We start from the raw sequence: 12,132 nt of genomic DNA, 5'->3' as shown, positions 1-12,132 counted from the left end.
GAATGTTTTTATTATATACATCTGGGTGAGTCATTATGTCATTAACACTTTAATGTACCTAGGACTGTCTTTTTTCTGTACCAGTCCCTTATTTATCACTTTGTATATTCACATGTACACTGGCATTCATATTTATCTTTAACCCCTTAAGGACCCAGCCTAGTTTTGGCCTTAAGGCTCAGAGCCCATTTTTAAAATCTGACATATTTCACTTTATGTGGTAATAACGTGGGAATGCTTAAACCTACCCAAGCGATTCTGAGATTGTTTTCTCGTGACACATTGGGCTTCATGTTCAAGGTAAAATTTGGTCGATATATTCAGTGTTTATAGGTGAAAAATTGCAAAATTTAGAGAAAATTTTGAAAAAATTGCATTTTTCAGAATTTAAATGCATCTGCTTGTAAAACAGACGGTTATATCACCCAAAATAGTTACTAGTTCACATTTCCCATATGTCTACTTTAGATTGGCATCGTTTTTTGAACATTCTTTTATTTTTCTTGGACGTTACAAGGCTTAGAACATAAACAGCAATTTCTCATATTTTTAAGAAAATGTCAAAAGCCTTTTTTTTAAGGTACCTGTTCAGTTCTGAAGTGGCTTTGAGGGGCCTATGTATTAGAAACCCTGATAAAACACCCCATTTTAAAAACTAGACCCCTCAAAGTATTCAAAACAGCATTTAGAAAGTTTTTTAACCCTTCAGGCATTTCACAGGAATTAAAGCAAAGTGGAGGTGAACTTTGCAAATTTCATTTTTCTTGCGGAATTTCAATTTTATTCATTTTTTTTTCTGTAACACAGAAGGTTTTACCAGAGAAACACTACTAAATATGTATTGTCCAGATTCTTCAGTTTTTAGAAATGTCCCACATGTGGCTCTACTGCGCTCGTGGACTAAAACACCAGCCCAAGAAGCAAGGAAGCACCTAGTGCATTTTGAGTCCTCTTTTTTATTAGAATATATTTTAGGCAGCATGCCAGGTTTGAAGAGGTGTTGAGGTGCCAAAACAGTAGGAATCCCCCAATAGTGACCCCATTTTGGAAACTACACCCCTCAAGGAATTCATTTATGGTTGTTGTTACCATTTTGACCGCACAGTTTTCTCACAGCACGTATTTGAATTGGGCTGTGAAATGAAAAAAATGTCATTTTTTCCAATAAAATGTCATTTGTGATCAAAATTTCTTATTTTCACAGGGAACAAAATACCCCATTTGGTTGCCCAATTTGTCCTTAGTGTGGCAATACCCCATTTGTGGTGATAAACTGCCGTTTGGGCCCATGGGAGGGCTCAGAAAGAAAGGAGCGCTATGTGTTTGTTGGAGTCCAGATTTTGCTGGATTGGTTTTCGGGTGCCATGTTGCATTTGCAGAGCCTCAGGGGTATCAAAGCTATAGAAACCCACCAAAAGTGACCCCATTTTGGAAACTACACCCCTCAAGGAATTCATTTATGGTTGTTGTTAGCATTTTGAGCACACATTTTTTTCACAGCACCTATTTCAATTGGGCTGTGACATTAAAAAAATGACATTTTTTCCAATAAGATGTAATTTTTTATCAAAATTTCTTATTTTCACAGGGAACAAAATGCTCAATTTTGTTGCCCAATTTCTCCTGAGTGCAGCAATACCCCATTTGTGGCAATAAATTGTCGTTTGGGCCCATGGGAGGCCTCAGAAGTGAAGGAGCACTGTGTGTTCTTTGGAGTCCAGATTTTGCTGGATTGGTTTTCGGCTGCCATGTCGCATTTGCAGAGCCCCAGAGGTATCAAAGCAATGGAAACCCACCAGAAGTGACCCCATTTTGGAAACTACACCCCTCAAGGAATTCATTTATGGGTAATGTGAACATTTAGACCCCATAGTTTCTTCACAGAACTTATTTGAATTGGGCTGGGAATTAAAAAAATATATATTTTTTCCAATAATATGTCATTTTATCTAAAAAATTCTTATTTTCACAAGAAATAAAATACTCCATTTTGTTGCCCAATTTGTCCTGAGTGCGGCAATACCCCATTTGTGGTGATAAACTGCCGTTTGGGCCCATGGGAGGGCTCAGAAGGAAAGGAGCGCTGTGTGTTCTTTGGAGTCCAGATTTTGCTGGATTGGTTTTCGGGTGCCATGTCGCATTTGCAGAGCCCCAGAGCTATCAAAGCAATAGAAACCAATCACAAATGACCCCATTTTGGAAACTACACCCCTCAAGGAATTCATTTATGGGTGTTGTGACTATTTTGACCCCATAGTTTTTTCACAGAACTAATTTGAATTGGGCTGGGAATGAAAACAAAATTATTTTTTCCAAATAATATGTAGTTTTGGCTAAAAATTTCTTATTTTCACAAGAAACAAAATACCCCATTCTGTTGCGCAATTTGTTCTGAGGGCCGCAATACCCCATTTGTTGTGATAAACTGCCGTTTGAGCCCATGGGAGGGCTCAGAAGGAAAGGACCACCATTTGGCCTACTGGGGATTTTCTAGTGCGAAGTCATGTATGCAGAAGCCCCTGAGGTACCAGTACAGTTGAAACCCGCAAGAAGTGACCCCGTTTTAAAAACTACACCCTTAAGGCATTCATCTAGAGGTGTAGTGGGCATTTTGACCGGAGACCTACACCCCATAAACTGTAATGTGGGTTCTCCCGGGTATGGCAATACCCTACATGTGGCTGTTATCAGCTGCCTGAGCACACGGCAGGGCTCAGAGGGGAAAGACGAGGGGGGATAAGCTGTGTGGAGTGCATCAGGGTAAGTAAAATTGGGGTAAATTATAAACCAAGGGATGTATGATAAATTTTAAAACACTCTTTCATACAGAGCTCTGGTTATTCGGGACACGTGTCACATTGATATATTGTGTCATCCCTTATTGCCCTCTTATAGCACACTTTGCACCTCTTTTGACTTTTTCCCTTCTTGCCAGTTTGGGGAACTTCCCCTGGAAAGTGTTGCCGCCCTGGTACGATGCGTGTGGCCCCGCTTCCAGAAGTACTGGGTGCCCCCCCTTCTTGGTCCCTAAAGATTAGGTTCTTGATAATCACCTCTTGAAATTCCAGGAAAGTTCCCGTCTGGCCTGCACATCGACGTAGCACGTACGCATTGTACAAAGCCATCTGTATGATGTGCCCGGCCAGCTTCTTATACCACACTGCATGGCGCTGTAGGGCTTCAGGGCTTGATCTGACAAGTCCACCCCTCCCATGTACCTATTGTAGTCCAGGATGCAGTCTGGTTTGGGGGTGGCCTTTCCTTCATATATCCTAAATTTGTAGGTATACCTTGAAGCACTCTCGCAGCTTATATATCTTCACGCCATACCTTGCCCTCTTACCCGGCAGGTACTCGCGGAATTGAACCCTCCCTTTAAAATGTACCAGGGACTCATCAATAGAAATACACTTCTCGGGGTGTATGCTGGGGAAAACCGGGCACTGGAACGGTCTAATAGGGGTCTCCGTTTATACAAATGGTCAAAACTGGGGTCATCTCGGGGTGGGCACGGCTAATTATCAGTATAATGTAAGAAGCAAAGTATTGCCTCATTTATTTATGTTTTCAGGTTCCAGTTCAGTTCTGAAGTTGCTTTGAGGGGCCCATATATTAGAAACCCCTATGAAATACCCCATTTTAGAAACTAGACCCCTCAAAGTATTCACAACAGCATATAGAAAGTTTATGAACCCTTTAGGTGTTTCACAGGAATTTAGAGCAAAGTAGAGGTGAAATTTACATTTATTTTTTTGGTCAGAAAATCCTTTTTATACCATTTTTTTTATAACACAAAAGGATTTATCAGTGAAACGCAAATTAATACGTATTGCCCAGATTCTGCAGTTTTGAGAAATATCCCACATGTGGCCCTCGGGCGGTAATGGACTGAAGCACCGTCCTCCGAAGCAAAGGAGCGCCTAGTGGATTTTGAGGCCTCTTTTTTATTAGGCACCATGTCCGGTTTGAAGAGGTCTTGTGGTGCCAAAACATTGGGAACCCCCCAAAAGTGACCCCAATTTGGAAACTAGACCCCTTGAGGAATTCATTGTAGTTTTCTTGGGGTGCATGCGGCTTTTTGATCAGTTTTTATTCTATTTTTAGGTGGCGTGGTGACTAAAAAACAGCAATTCTACTATTGTTTTTTTATTCTTTTTTTTTTACAGCGTTCACCGTGCGCTATAAATAAAATATTCACTTTATTCTGCGTGGCGATACGATTACGGCGATACCATATGTTTATAGCTTTTTTTATGTCTTATGGCATTTTCACAATAAAATACGTTTTGTAAACAATCATTCACTTTTTGTGTTACCTTATTCTAAGAGCCATAACGTTTTTATTTTTCAATTAATAAAGCCGTGCGAGGACTTATTTTTTGCGTAACGAATTGTAGTTTCGATCAGGACCATTTTTAGGTACATGCGACTTTTTGATCTCTTTTTATTCCATTTTTTGGGAGGTGAAGTGACCAAAGAATTGTGATTGTGGTACGGTTTATTATTATTTTATTTTACGGCGTTCACCGTGCGGGATAAATAATAAAATAATTTTGTAGTTCAGGCCGTTACGGACGCGGCGATACCAATTATGTATAGTTTATTTGTTTGTTTATATATTTTTATTAATAATAAAGGACTGATAAGGGAAAAAGGGGGGATTTTTACTTTTATTACTTTAAAATCTTTTATTTTCTTATTTTTACACATCTTTTTGTAACTTTTTTTTTACTTTATTACTTTGTCCCACTAGGGGACTTGAGGGCAGGAGGCCCTGATCGCTATTCTAATACACTGCACTACATGCGTAGTGCAGTGTATTAGAACTGTCAGCTACTCACTGACAGCAAGCATAGTGGGTCCTGACGTTGTCAGGACCCACTAGGCTTCCGTCTATGCAAGCCTTTATATACTTATGACTTGATGTGTGTTTTTATGCTTGAAAAAAGTCCAGTTGGACTGAAACGTCGCATGGGTGAATAAATAGTTCTTGCTCTTTTTGGAAGTGCTGCCTCTGTCCATTCTTTGTCTGATGGAAAAAAAGAAGACACAGAGCACTGCTCTGGAGTATTGCTGTTGTTGCAAGGTGGTCAACAGTAATGTACTTAAAATAAGATTTTACACTCACCTTTGTGAGTTGTGCTAGATGGCCAGCACAACTCGATCATCAAACCAATAGAGCCTTGGTGCTCCGTATGTATGCAGTCAGCTAGCCCTCTGGGTGAACACCGGTGGCTGAGTGATCAGCGGTAGTCGATGTGGAAGCGATCCAAATAGTGAGAAAGAAAAAAATAATCACCCCTGATGGAAGGCTCTCCTGTACTTGTAGATAAAATTCAACTAGATTCCCAGTTGGGACAAGATATTAAATAAGGGTGTAAAGGATCTGCCAGGCACAGCTTCGGGGTTAACTCCCATAATTAATCAGTCAGCACCTGAATCTACATCCCTGAGACTGACTCCAGCTTCCACCACTCAGGCTGGCAGGCTTAGGAGTGGGAGAGCCTATCGCAACCTGGCCAGACTCAGCTAGCTCCCGCCCTCGGTCTATTTAAGCCTGCCCTTCCTGTCCCTCGGTGCTTGTGATTCTTTTCGTGTGGTTTCCTGGCCCAGCTACAGCTCCTTCTATTTTGATCCTGCTCCATACAGACCCTGGCTTACTGACTACTCTTCTGCTCTTTGTTTGGTACCTCGCACACTCCTGGCTTGACTCGGCTCGTTCACCACTCTGGTTGCTCACGGTGTTGCCGTGGGCAACTGCCCCTTTCCCTTGCTTGTATTCCCTTGTATGTTTGTCGTGTTTGTCGTGCACTTACTGAGCGCAGGGACCGCCGCCCAGTTGTACCCCGTCGCCTAGGGCGGGTCGTTGCAAGTAGGCAGGGACAAAATGGCGGGTAGACTAGGGCTCACTTGTCTGTTTCCCTACCCCCCATCATTACATAATCACAAGCCCATACCTAGTCTACCCTGGTCCCTGACACCACTATGGACCCCCGTGAGACCCTGGCTCAGCAAATGCAGGGTCTCTCCCTACAGGTCCAGGCCCTGGCTCAGAGGGTCAACCAGCCTAATGCTACCTTGGTAGTTCCCCTCACCTCACCTCTTGAACCCCACCTCAAGTTGCCCGACCGGTTCTCAGGGGACCGGAGGGCTTTTCTCTCCTTTCGGGAGAGTTGTAGGCTTTACTTTCGTTTAAAGCCTCATTCCTCAGATTCTGAGAGCCAGCGGGTGGGTATAATTATGTCCCGGCTCCAGGAAGGGCCCCAAGAGTGGGCCTTCTCCTTGGCTCCTGACGCCCCTGAACTTTCCTCCGTTGATTGTTTCTTTTCTGCTCTCTGACTTATTTATGACGAGACTGACAGGACTGCCTTTGCCGAGAGTCAGCTGGTGACCTTACGTCAGGGTAAGAGACCTGTTGAGGAGTATTGTTCTGACTTTAGGAAGTGGTGCGTAGCTTCTCGGTGGAATGACCCTGCCTTAAGGTGCCAGTTTAGGTTGGGTCTGTCGAACGCCCTGAAAGACCTGCTAGTTAGCTATCCCTCTTCTGACTCCCTAGACCAGGTTATGGCTTTAGCGGTACGACTTGACCGACGTCTCAGGGAACGACAACGTGAACGTTTATGTGTTTTCTCCTCCGACTCCCCCATGATGCCTCCCGAAGTTCCGTTGCTTCGTTCCTCCCCGAAAGACTCAGAGATACCTATTCAACTCGGGGCCTCCGTGTCCCCCCAACAACGTAGAGAATTCCGCAGGAAGAATGGTCTCTGCTTCTACTGTGGGGATGACAAGCATCAAGTGAACAACTGTCCTAAGCGTAAGAATGCAGCCAGAGAACTTCCGCGCCTAAGTGATCATCGGGGAGGTCACTTGGGCGCACAGGTATTTCCCGTAAATAGGAAACGTACTAAGATCTTGCTTCCCTTTCAGGTCTCTTTTGGTGGTAGGTCTGCTACCGGCAGTGCCTTCGTGGATTCAGGGTCCTCTACTAATATCATGTCTGTGGAATTTGCTATGTCTCTTGCTATGCCTCTGATTGATTTGCCTAAACCTGTCCCGGTAGTGGGTATCGACTCCACTCCTCTTGCTAATGGTTATTTTACACAGCATACCCCTGTTTTTGAACTCCTTGTTGGCTCCATGCATTTGGAGCAGTGCTCTGTACTGTTGATGCAGGGATTATCGTACGATTTGGTTCTAGGCCTTCCCTGGTTGCAGTTGCATAATCCCACGTTTGACTGGAATACTGGGGAGCTAACCAAATGGGGTAATGAATGTTTTACGTCATGTTTTTCTGTTAATTCTATTTCTCCCCCTGAGGAGGCGAACACGCTACCCGAGTTTGTTCAGGACTTCGCTGATGTTTTCTCTAAGGAGGCCTCCGAAGTGTTACCTCCTCATAGAGAATACGATTGCGCTATCGAATTGGTACCAGGAGCTAAGCTTCCTAAGGGTAGGATATTTAATCTTTCTTGTCCCGAACGTGAAGCCATGAGAGAGTATATCCAGGAATGCCTGGCCAAGGGTTACATTCGTCCCTCTACTTCTCCGGTAGGTGCTGGCTTCTTCTTCGTAGGGAAGAAGGATGGTGGTCTTAGGCCATGCATTGACTACCGTAGCCTGAATAAGGTCACGGTAAGGAACCAGTATCCCCTTCCTTTGATTCCTGATCTCTTCAATCAGGTTTAGGGGGCCCAATGGTTCTCTAAGTTGGACCTACGGGGGGCGTATAACCTTATCCGCATCAAAGAGGGGGATGAGTGGAAGACTGCGTTTAACACGCCCGAAGGCCATTTCGAATACCTCGTCATGCCCTTTGGGTTGTGTAATGCCCCTGCGGTCTTCCAGAATTTCATAAATGAGATTTTGAGAAATTACCTGGGGATATTTCTTGTAGTGTACCTTGATGACATACTGGTGTTTTCCAAGGACTGGTCCTCCCACATTGAGCATGTCAGGAAGGTGCTCCAGGTCCTTCGGGAAAACAAACTGTTTGCCAAAACCGAAAAATGTGTGTTTGGGGTACAGGAAATACAATTTTTGGGTCAAATCCTCACTCCTCATGAATTCCGCATGGACCCCGCCAAGGTTCAGGCTGTGGCGGAATGGGTCCAACCTGCCTCCCTGAAGGCGTTACAGTGTTTTTTGGGGTTCGCTAATTATTACAGGAGATTTATTGCTAACTTCTCGGTCATCGCTAAGCCTCTTACGGACCTCACTCGCAAAAGAGCTGATCTCCTCCACTGGCCTCCTGAGGCTGTCCAGGCTTTTGAGGTCCTTAAGAAGTGCTTTATCCCGGCCCCGGTGCTGGTTCAGCCCAACCAAATGGAGCCATTTATCGTGGAAGTTGACGCATCTGAGGTGGGAGTGGGGGCTGTCTTGTCCCAGGGTACCAGGTCCCTCACCCATCTCCGCCCCTGTGCCTACTTCTCCAGGAAGTTTTCGCCAACTGAGAGTAACTATGATATTGGCAACCGCAAACTCTTAGCCATTAAATGGGCATTTGAAGAGTGGCGCCTTTTCCTGGAGGGGGCTAGGCACCAGGTAACGGTCCTTACCGACCACAAGAATCTGGTTTTCCTAGAATCTGCCCGGAGGCTAAACCCGAGACAAGCTCGATGGGCGTTATTTTTTACCAGATTCAATTTTTTGGTTACCTATAGGGCTGGGTCTAAAAATATTAAGGCTGATACACTGTCGCGTAGCTTCATGGCCAGCCCTCCTTCGGAGGAAGATCCTGCTTGTATTTTGCCTCCAGGTATAATCATTTCCTCGATCGATTCTGATTTAGTCTCTGAAATTGCTGCTGATCAAGGTTCAGCTCCCGGGAACCTTCCTGAGAACAAGCTGTTTGTTCCCCTGCAATTCCGGCTAAGGGTACTTAGGGAAAATCATGACTCCGCACTATCTGGTCATCCAGGCATCCTGGGTACCAAACACCTCATTACTAGAAACTATTGGTGGCCTGGGTTGCCTAAAGACGTTAAGGCCTACGTCGCCGCTTGTGAGGTTTGTGCTAGGTCCAAGACTCCCAGGTCCCGACCAGCGGGCTTACTGCGTTCGTTGCCCATTCCCCAGAGACCTTGGACACATATCTCCATGGATTTTATCACCGATTTGCCTCCATCCCAAGGCAAGTCGGTGGTGTGGGTGGTAGTAGACCGCTTCAGTAAGATGTGCCACTTTGTGCCCCTCAAGAAACTACCCAACGCCAAGACGTTAGCTACCTTGTTTGTCAAACACATCCTGCGTCTCCATGGGGTCCCTGTCAATATTGTTTCGGACAGAGGGGTACAATTTGTTTCATTGTTTTGGAGAGCCTTCTGTATGAAGTTGGAGATTGATCTGTCCTTCTCCTCTGCCTTCCATCCTGAAACCAATGGCCAAACTGAGAGGACTAATCAATCTCTAGAACAATATTGAAGGTGTTTTGTCTCTGACTGTCAATATGATTGGGTCTCATTCATTCCCCTCGCCGAATTTTCCCTTAATAACCGGGTCAGTAACTCGTCAGGGGTCTCCCCCTTTTTCTGTAATTTTGGGTTTAATCCACGGTTCTCCTCCGTTTCACCTGGTAGTTCCAACAATCCCGAGGTAGAGGTCGTTCATCGGGAACTGTGCACAGTCTGGGCCCAGGTTCAGAAGAACCTAGAGGCGTCCCAGAGCGTACAAAAAACTCAGGCTGATAGAAAACGTTCTGCTAACCCCCTGTTTATGGTCGGGGATCTGGTGTGGTTGTCGTCTAGGAACTTGCGTCTCAAGGTTCCATCCAAGAAGTTTGCTCCCCGGTTTATTGGGCCGTATAAGGTCATTGAGGTCCTCAATCCTGTCTCCTTCCGGCTGGAGTTACCCCCGTCTTTTCGTATACACGACGTGTTTCATGCCTCTCTCCTTAAACGCTGCTCCCCGTCCTTGGCTCCCTCGAGGAGACCTCCTGTTCCCATCCTCACCCCTGAGGGGGTGGAATTCGAGGTGGCCAAGATTGTGGACAGCAAGATGGTCCAAGGCTCCCTCCAGTACCTGGTCCATTGGAGAGGATACGGGCCCGAGGAGAGGACTTGGGTACCCGGCCGCGATGTTCACGCTGGGGTATTGGTCAGGAGGTTCCACCTGCGTTTCCCGAGTAAGCCAGGTCCACTTAGAAAGGGTCCGGTGGCCCCTCATAAAAGGGGGGGTACTGTAAAGGATCTGCCAGGCACAGCTTCGGGGTTAACTCCCATAATTAATCAGTCAGCACCTGAATCTACATCCCTGAGACTGACTCCAGCTTCCACCACTCAGGCTGCCAGGCTTAGGAGTGGGAGAGCCTATCGCAACCTGGCCAGACTCAGCTAGCTCCCGCCCTCGGTCTATTTAAGCCTGCCCTTCCTGTCCCTCGGTGCTTGTGATTCTTTTCGTGTGGTTTCCTGGCCCAGCTACAGCTCCTTCTATTTTGATCCTGCTCTATACAGACCCTGGCTTACTGACTACTCTTCTGCTCTTTGTTTGGTACCTCGCACACTCCTGGCTTGACTCGGCTCGTTCACCACTCTGGTTGCTCACGGTGTTGCCGTGGGCAACTGCCCCTTTCCCTTGCTTGTATTCCCTTGTATGTTTGTCGTGTTTGTCGTGCACTTACTGAGCGCAGGGACCGCCGCCCAGTTGTACCCCGTCGCCTAGGGCGGGTCGTTGCAAGTAGGCAGGGACAGAGTGGCGGGTAGACTAGGGCTCACTTGTCTGTTTCCCTACCCCCCATCATTACAAAGGGATAATTTTATTTTTATTTTTTAAAAGACATACATGCTATGTCATAAAATTGGAATAAAAGCCTTTTATGCCAATTTTATGACATAGCATGTTTGTTTTTTCCCTTATTTAACATCTTGTCCCAACTGGGAATCTAGTTGAATTTTATCTACAAGTGCAGGAGCGCCTTCCATCAGGGGTGATTATTTTTTTCTTTCTCACTATTTGGATCACATTTCAACAAGCTATGGACAGGGTCCTGAGGCCTCATAGAGAATACGTGGCTGCGTATTTAGATGACATTGTGGTTTGTAGTACAGACTGGGACAGCCACTTAAGCAAGGTTCAGAATGTGATCAATTCCCTCAGAAAGGCTGGATTCACAGCTAATCCTGAAAAATGTGCCATAGGCTTAGAGGAAGCCAAGTAACTTGGATATATTGTGGGCAGAGGTGATTAAACCCCAGTTAAACAAGGTTGAGGCAATTCAAAAGTGGCCACGTCCCACTTCAAAAAAACAGGTGAGAACATTTTTGGGCATTGTGGGCTACTATCGGTGGTTTGTACAAAATGTTGCCACCCTTGCAGCACCACTTACCAACCTAACAAAAGGGTCTAGGCCTGCTGCAGTACAATGGACTCCTGACTTGGAAAAATTAAAATCGGCATTCGGTCAACAACCGGTTCTGACAGAAAGTGTTTATTGTTCAGACGATGCTTCAGATGTAGGACTGGGTGCAGTGTTGTCGCAGATGGTGAACGGAAAATAACATCCGTTGATTTTTTTGAGTAGAAAGCTGTCACCAGCAGAGAGAAATTACTCGATTGTGGAGAAGGAGTGCCTAGCCGTAAAGTGGGCATTAGATGCCCTTAGGTACTATTTGGTAGGTAGGCCATTTAGGCTGGTCTCAGACCATGTCCCACTCACTTGGATGGCACCAAATAAGGACCGCAATCTCAGAGTAACAAGGTGGTTCCTAGCTCTGCAGGAGTATAAATTTAAATTAGAACACAGGGCTGAGAGAGAACATCAGAATGTGAATGCCCTCTCAAGGATACACTGCCTGTTAGGAGTAAGTGTCCAGAACTGCGGCCTGGAGCAAAGGTGTAGGGGATGTGTAATAGGTTGAAGGGGTTAATCTGCCAATGGAGATATATTCCTAGATACCTATTAAGAGGTTAATATAGTGTCTTCCCTGCACACAGGTGCAGGGTGATTAAATAGGAGAAAAACACTGCTGTGAGAGTATGTGAGAAGGTAAGAGTGTAAAGACTGGTCTGCGGCTGAACAGACCTGATATTTACAGAGGGGTGAAAGCTAACCCATGCAAAAGGCTGGACTGTGTGCTTTATACTTGGACTTTTGTTACTTGAAACTTTTATTTCTGTTCTAAACTTTGTGTATGCTGA

Source organism: Rhinoderma darwinii, chromosome 1 (assembly GCF_050947455.1).
Source record: "Rhinoderma darwinii isolate aRhiDar2 chromosome 1, aRhiDar2.hap1, whole genome shotgun sequence".
NCBI lineage: Eukaryota > Metazoa > Chordata > Amphibia > Anura > Rhinodermatidae > Rhinoderma > Rhinoderma darwinii.
This window is presented reverse-complemented; position numbering follows the sequence as displayed.